The sequence below is a fragment of the Oryx dammah genome, unplaced genomic scaffold, assembly GCF_014754425.2.
Source record: "Oryx dammah isolate SB20612 unplaced genomic scaffold, SCBI_Odam_1.1 HiC_scaffold_8, whole genome shotgun sequence".
Classification (NCBI taxonomy): domain Eukaryota; kingdom Metazoa; phylum Chordata; class Mammalia; order Artiodactyla; family Bovidae; genus Oryx; species Oryx dammah.
The window spans coordinates 18,391,865-18,400,763 of record NW_024070192.1 but is presented as its reverse complement, the minus strand read 5'-3'; positions in this window follow the sequence as shown (position 1 = coordinate 18,400,763).

Here is an 8,899-nt window from a genome sequence, read left to right as displayed (position 1 = left end):
CCAGTTAAACCTAAAGGAAATCAGCCCTGAATATTCATTGGTTGGAAGGACTGAACTGAAGCTGAAACTCCAATACTTTGGCCACCTGATGCAAAGAGCTGACTAATTGGCAAAGACTGATGCTGAGAAAAATTGAAGGCAAAAAGAGAAGATGGCAGCAGAGGATGAGATGGTTGGGTGGCATCACTGACTCAGTGGGCATGAATTTAAGCAAACTCTGGGAGCTAGAGGAGGATAGAGAAGCCTGGTGTGCTGTAGTCCATGGGATGGCAGAGTCAGACATGACTTAGGGACTAAACAACAACAACAGCAAGTTTAGATCTTCCCTAACAGCTTAAAAATAAACTTCAAATGAATTAAGTTGATAATGGATAATTTCGAGGCTAGCCTGTTAGAACAAAGTTCAGTATCTTGGAAAACAACAAAATGTAACACCTCAGTCCTTACAGCAAATCATGGTCTGGGTAAAAATGTTTGCAATGCTTTTATCTGACAAAAGATTTGCATCTAGAATACATAAAGAATCCCTGCAATTCAATTATAAAAAGAGGCAAATAGGTCAATTAAAATGTTAATGAAAGACCTGGACACTTTGCAAAAGAAAATGCACAATGGGCTAATAAGCTCATGAAGAAACATCTAATGATGGATAATGCTGACATCTTTAGTCATCAGAGAAGTGCAAATTAAGTCCACAGTGAGATACCACTACATACCCGCTTAATGGCTAAAATTCAAAAAGACTGGTGGTCCAGTGGTTAGAACTCAGCCCTTTTACTGCTGTGGGTCCAGATTCAATCATTTTTGGGGGAACTAAGATCTCACAAGCCACATGGCATGGCCAAAAAAAAAAGAAAGAGAACACCAAGTGTCAGAAAGGAGATGGAACAATCTTACACATGTGTACATTGTACAAATGGAAAAATCACTTTGAAAAACAGTTTGCCAGTTTCTTAAAAGTTAATCACGTCAATCATATACGTATCCTGTGATTCATTCACACACTCTTGGTACTTATCTAAGAGAAATAAAATATATGTCTATAAAAATCTTTCATGAGAATGTTCATGGAAGTTTTTTTCATAGTAGCCAAAAAGCTAGAAACAGCTCAAATGTCTATCAATAAGGGGCTGAATGGACAAACGGTAGTACATTTCTCATCAATAAAAATAAACAAATTACTTATATATACTACAGCATTAATGAATCTCAAAAAGTTTATATTGAAGGAAAAAAGCCAGTGCCAAAGAGTATTTATTATATGATTCCATTTGTAGAAAGTTCTAGAATAAGGAAAACAAATCTGTGGTCCTAGTAATCAAAGCAGTGGTTGCTTCTGGTGATGGTGGGGATTGACTGGGAAGAGGCAGAGGAGAACTTCCTGGGAGCGATGGAAATGTTTCGTGTCCTAATTGGTGTGTGGGATACATGAGCGCATGTATTTATTAAATCATTAAATGACAGTGATTAAAATTGAAACATTTTGCTGTATATAAATTGCACTTCAATAAAGAAGAACCACACTGATACTGAAATGACTAAAATTAAAAAGAATAATAAATAGAATGGATAAACAACAAAGTCCTACTGTATAGCACAGGGAGCTGTATTCAATTGCCTATGATAAACCATAATCGAAAAATGTATATATATGTATAATTGAATCACTTGGCTGTACAGCAGAAATTAATACAACATTATAAATCAACTAGACTTCAATAAAATAAATTTTAAAAAGAGAGTAAAAATACTGGATATTGGGGAAGTATGTGAAATAACATGACCTCCCCTACATTGATGATGAGTATATAAAATGGTACAACTACTTTGCAAGTCTGGGAGTTTCTTACAAATGTAAATATGTACTTCTCACGTGATCCGGTGTTTCCACTTCTAGGTATTTACCCAACTGGAATGAAAACACCTATTACACAATACTTTATACAATGCCATTTTTAGCAACTTATACTAGTAAGAAAAACTGAAAAATTCCTTAAGTCCAGCAACAACAATGGACAACTAAATTGCAGTACATTTATATAATAGAATATTACATAGCACTAGGTGCTAGTGAAAAAGAACGCACCAATACAGGAGATGTAAGAGACGCAGGTTCAATCTCTGAGTGGGGAAGATCCCCTGGAAGAGAGCATGGCATCCCACTCCAGTTTTCTTTTTTTTTTTTTTCCACTCCAGTTTTCTTGCCTGGAGAATCCCATGGACAGAGGAGCCTCGTGGGCTAATGTCCATAGGGTCGCAAAGAGTCAGACAAGGCTGAAGCAACTTAGCACACAAGTAATGAATTAACAACATAAATGAATTTCCAAAATGTGCTGAGTATGAGAAGCCACACACAACGTAGCAAATCCATGATTCCTTTTACATGAAATTCTAAAAAAGCCTAGTCTGCAGCAAAAGGGAGTAGATAAATAGTTGCCTGGGGTCGGGTTTGGGCAGAGGGTTGACTAGGAAGAAGCACTAAAGAGACTTTCCCAGTGATAGAAATATTCCCTGTCTTAATGGTGGGTGTATGTGTTGGTCAAAACCCATTGACTGGTCTAGTTAACCTAGGTGCATTTATTGTGTGTAAATTGTACTTCAGTAATGCTGATTTTATAATGGAGAAATTAACTGACAAAAACCTTCTAGGACTGAAAAAGAATAGAATACCTACACAGTCTACAATCATAAAATAAACTGAATAAACACTCAAAAATATTCCAACAAAGCAAATTCCATGATCAGAGAACTTCATCACTAAATTTAATCATAGAATCAAGAAGGAAATGCTTGCAAACAGTCACAAATGACTCCAGCTTATAGAAAACATATCATTTAACATATTCTTAGTACCAAAGCCTGGCATAGAAGGTACAAGGAAGAAAAATAACAGGTCAGTCTTACTCATGAACATAAATTCAAAAGTCCTAAATGAATAAAACATTAACAAACCAGTAATAAAAGAAAAAGGTAATACATCATGACCAAATGGGTTATCCCAGATATAGAGTTTAGTAACATTAGAAAAATCAATTAATCTAATTCTCCACATGAACAGGAATGAAGAATTAAAACCATATATTCATCTCAGAAACAAAGAAAGTATTTGATAATATTGCCACCCATTAATGATTAACATTTTGAGCAAATTAAGAATAGAAGGGAACTTCTATAACTTGATTAGAGATATTTATAAAGAGCCTATAGCAAACATCATATCTAAGATTGAAATCTTTCCCTCTGAGGTCAGAAACTGGACAAGGATGCTTGTTATTTGGTGAGAAAGAAAATACCTATTATTTGCAAAAAATCTGATCATGTAGCAAGAAAAATTATCACAGATAAATTATTTCAATTTATAAAAATGCTCAATAAATTGAAAGAATCAACTTAAAAATTAAATTCACAAACAACCCAATTTAAAAATGGTCAAGGTACATGAATAGATATTTCTCCAAAGAAGATATACAAGTGGCCAATAAATATGAAAAGATCCTCAACATCATTAGGTATTAAGAAAACAGAAATCTGATACCACTTCACACCTTTTAGGAGGCCTATTACGAAAATTGAAAGATAGTAAGTATTGGTGAGGCTGTAGAGAAATTGGAACCCTTCTATGTTACTGGGAATGCAAAATGGTTCAGCCACTGTGGAAACACTTTGGCTGCTCCTCAAAAAGTTAAACATAGAATTACCATATGACACAGCAATTCGAAAGAATTGAAAACAGGGACTCAAACAGATACTTGTACCCAAATGTTCATAGCAGCCTGATGAAGGGTGATGGAAATATTTTGGAAATAGATAGTGGTGATGGTTTGCATAACACTGTGAGTGTAATTAATGCCACTGAATTGTACACTGAAAAATAGTCAAAATGGGAACTTTTATGTTATATATATATTTTAGCACAATAAAAAAAACCATCAACTGCTCATCTCCACCAGAAAGAATTCGAAAATGAAATTTTAACAAAGTACCTTTCAAAATAGCATAAAACTTATGAATAACCTAAAATAAACCTAACAAAATATGTAGAAGCCTGCTTTGAATAAAATGAGAAAATTTTATTGATAAATGTTAAAGTGAACTAAGTAAAAAGAGAAATATACTATATCCAATGATTGGAAGACTCAGAATTATACAGATGTCAGTTTTATACAAATTAAGCTACAGATTCAATATAATCACAATTCCAATATATATCCTATTAAGTTTAGTTTTTAATCCATAATTTTGTCAGTCATACCTCAATAAAGCTTGTTTTTGTTGCACCAAAACACAAGGGAAACACAAGTGGCCAAGGAAAAACAAGGCACACTTAAGAATAAATAAGATGGCAGGACTTGCCCTACCATTCCTCAAGACTTATTATAAAGTTTTAATAAGTAAGACATTATAATTTGGTGCAAGGATAGACAAAGAGACCACTAAAGCAGAACACAGAGCTGAGAAACAGACCCACACATGCACAGATATTTGATCAGAGACAGGAAAACAGTGGGAAAAGTACTTTTTAAAAAATCATGAATGGAGTTGGATCAAACTGAAATTGGATCCCCACCTCACACCATACACAAAATGTACTCCAGGTAAATTACACACCTTGAAGTAAAACAACACTACAAAACTCTTGTAAGATAATTTAAGAAAAAAAAAATATCATAACCTCAAAATAAGAAAGACTTCTTTAAAAAAAATATTTATTTAGTTGGTTGCACTGGGTTGCTGCAAGGAAGATTTTATTGCATCATGCGGGATCTTTCACTGTGGCTGGTGCCCCAGCTCAGCCGCATCCTTTGTGGCTGACTATAATCATTGTCATTCCACCTGGGGTGTGGTAGTAGTGCTTCTGATTTAATATCTTGGCAGGGGGTACTTTCTACTTGGTCTTTTCTACTTTGATGGTTCTTGTTTCAGGAAACCAATATGAGGGTTCTGCTTTCTGCCAAGAACATCTATTTCAATGATGTATTCAGGGACCAGGAAACTAACCACCGGGTAAGTCTGTGGGCCTGTTGGACCCATTGTGGGAATGACTTTTATCGCTTGGCCTCTGGATGCCCCGACTCTAATTCATGTTCATGATGGCATTTTGATCCCCCTTATATCTGTCAGCTCAGATCCTGTACCCAAAAGCCTTGAAAGAGCTGAATCTTTCGCTAGTGCACAATTGCTCTGAGAAATGGCTTTGGAGGAAGAGTGAGATAATTACTATGAGATAAGCTTGTTGTGGAATTCCAAGATTCTTCCCGAAGGGCACTGTCCTTCCCTTTGATTAATGGATTCTGTAGCTGAAAAAATGGCTAGGGCCTGGAAACTGGGTGATGGATTGTGATTTTTTTCCTTCACAGTGGCTGACATCAGCCTTCTGTTTACCCATTCTTGCTTTTTATATAAAAAAAAATATTTATTTGGCTGCACCAGGTCTCAGCTGAGGCACACAGGATCTGCAGTCTTCATTGAGGCATGTAGAATCTTTAGTTAACGCATGCAAACTCTAAATTACGGCATGTGGAATTTAGTTCCCTGACTAGGGACTGAACCCAGGGCCCCTGCATTGGGAGCAAGGAGTCTTACCCATTGGACCACCATAGAAATCTCAACTTGTTTTTGGTTATATAAATCCAGAAATACCTTCATTGGCTGTCCACCTACCTAGGAAGACCATGGTCTTCCATGTGAAGACCATTAGCGATCACAGTAGATTGCTGTTTTCCATTTTGGTCTTTTCGCGCATATAATTACATCCACCTTGACTCTGATGACTAAGTGCCATCATCTGGCCTCTGTTCTGGGTTCCAGTCATACCCACTGACTTCATGAAGCCCTGTTCCATAGCCACGTCCACTGCTATCGACTTTGGCCTGCAGAGAATAGCCCCTACTGAGTGGCAAATGATGCCGGTGTCTTTCCAACAACTGGCGCGTTTCTTTTGTTTTCTTGGTTAAATTTTATTATTGACTGCACTGGGTCTTTGATGTGGCACACAGGCCCTTCATTACTGCGTGTGGGCTTTCTCTGGCTGGGGTGAGCAGGGGCTACTGTCTAGCTGTGGGGCACGGACTTCTCCTTGCTCAGTAGTTGCAGCACAAGGACCCAGCTGTTGTGGCCCATGGGCTTAATTGCCCCATTGCATGCGGAATCTTCCTGGACCAGGGATCAAACCAGTGTACCCTGCGCTGACAGGCAGATTCTTAACCACTGGACCACTAGGAAAGTCCCAATAAAGCACGTGTCTTCTCACTTTATTTAAGGGACTGTCTTTGGGTCCTCCTGAGGAACACAGGAAGCTGGAGGGTTCTCTGGTCTTATATAATGACTGCATTCTGGTGAGCTCATCTTTCTGAACCTTTTGGCCTTTCCCTGCTACTCTGTCAAGGAAACGCTAGCATCTCCACCTCATTTGCTGTAACACACGATTTCTTCCAAACTTTGCTGCTCTATCCCAGTTGCATATTGCAACTGGCTTCAGATGTCCTTTCTAGGGCTTTAAACATGCTTAGTCATGGCAGAGTATCCCAGATCAATATAAACTCTCCACTTTCCAGCCTTTTATTCCACTCTCTGACTCTAGGCCAACACCCTCAAGAACTGCTCTCAAGCATGTTCTCCCAATTTCCGCTGCTACCTTAGCCAGGTCCTGCAGCACTTTTTGGTGAATAATCCCTTTCTCCCCTTAGCTAGGATAATACTTCCCCACTTGTTCCAGGTTGAGACTTGCCCATGGTCATGTCTCTAGAATCCTGGAGTGGGATCGGGGCCAGATCTTGAAGAGAACAAGTATCATCTTGTGAGGCCTCTGCCTCAGGTGAAGACCTTGCATCTTATCTGGCAAGGAGACACTGCTCTCTTCCATCAAGGGAGAAAGGCCATGTCCACTGGCCCTACTGGTTCAGGATAACATGGGGGTTCTGGAGCAGATGTTTCCATACCAGGCCTCAGCGTCCCACTCCTTCCCTCCCTCCTGCTACTTCCACAGCATTATGGGATTGATTTTCAGCACAGTGTATAGCCACACTGGCTATAGAGGAGAACTTCCTTGAGTGCTGCCCTAGAAGACTCCTGGGTTTTACTGTATCCTGAGTTAATAGCCATTGTGAGTCTGTTGTGTTTTTTTCTTTTAGCAATTCAATGGCATTTATCAATGACTGACTGACCACAATCCTTCTAATTCCCATCTCCCTCCCATATCACAGTTCCTAGAGATGTGCACAGGTGGTGTGTCCCTATATTCACCAGGGTGAGAGTTTCAGTAATCGTGCTGGTGCTCTGGGTATCAGCACCCTACTTACCCTAGCCACGGAATTCTTATTGTCGTTTGGATGGTGAGTGATCCAATTCCAGAATCCCATGCAGGGGATCTGCTTCTTAGGATCACTTTAGATACCAACTGGGTTTGGCAGGGGAGGGAAGTCCCCCTAGGAATAAATCTCAGTTGAAGATTTGAAGGCATGTACATTTTTTGAGTTTTTTTTTTGGTTTTGTTTTGGCCACGCCATGAGGCATGTAAAAATTTTAGTTCCCGGATGAGGGATAGAACCCAAGCTCCCTGCAGTGGAAGTTCAGAGTCCTAACCACTAGACTACCAGGGAATTCCCATATTTGAGAACTGATGCTAGTGGTAAAGAACCCACCTGCCAATGCAGGAGAGGTAATATCCCTGGGTTGGGAAGATCCCCTGGAGGAGGGCATGGTAATCCACTCCAGTGTTCTTGCCTGGAGAATCCCACGGACAGAGGAGCCTGCCGGGCTATGGTCCAGAGGGTCGCAAAGAGTCAGACACGACTGAAATGACTTAGCATGCACACACGTGAGGAACTACCTCCAAGTGAGAAAGTGACACAGAAAAGAGAAGAAGGCTGATAAAGGCTGCACTATCAAGGAAATTAAGCTTGTGGGCTGGAAGTGAGTCCTGCTGGGGACTCAGGAAACCAGTAATGATGAAGCCTCAGGACTATCCCACCAGATGGCTGAGAGAACTGGGGTATTTATCCATCAGTCACCATCAGTCATTGCCTGAGGGTTGTTGAAGATTGGAGTAGAATTCCTCAGAATGTTCTGCCTGCCTAGCATCTGAATAGTGCAGCTTCAGTGGCCAGAGAGAAGAGCCCTTGGGTAGCGTTGCAGTTTTCTGGCAGCTGGAAGTTTGTCCCCAGTGCTTAGGGAGTGTGGGAGGGATGCTGATAACATCTGCTATACCAAGGGGAGGAATCCTTTCACCAGATACAACAATGGTTCCACTCAACTGACAGCAATCCAATTCTGAGAATCTTGATTCTTCACGAATGAAGTGGTCGCCTGATACGGTTTAAAAAACAACAGCCAACTGAAGTGCTGGCTAAGGGCAAAGTGAAAATGAAATGAGTAATGGAACAGGAAATTAAAAATATCAACTTCTAACCAGTTACAGAAATAAGGACTGTAGAAGCTATGGGTATTTTCTTGCTTGCTTGTTTTATATTATATACTCTGTGTGCTTATGTATATATGTATGTATATAATTTTTTCCTTCCTTCCTTTGCTTTATCATCTTATAAAAGGATTGTTGTTGGTAGTGAGCTTTATTATTTAGTCTTTAGGTTCCTTTAGAGAAAAATGTAAGTTTCCCTGGTGGCTCAGTGGTAAAGAATCCACCTGCCAATGCAGGAGACGTGGGTTTGATCCCTGGCCAGGAAGAGTCCCCTGGAGAAGGAATTGGCAACCCACTCCAGTATTCTTGCTTGGGAAATACCATGGACATCAAAGCCTGGTGGGCTACAGTCCATGGGGTCTCAAAGGGGTCAGATGTAACAGCGACTAAACAACAAAAGAGAAAATGTGGCTGAACTCAGAAAGGTGTTACCATCACCCAGAGATGGATATTGTTACTGCAGAGACTTTGCAACTCTGCTTC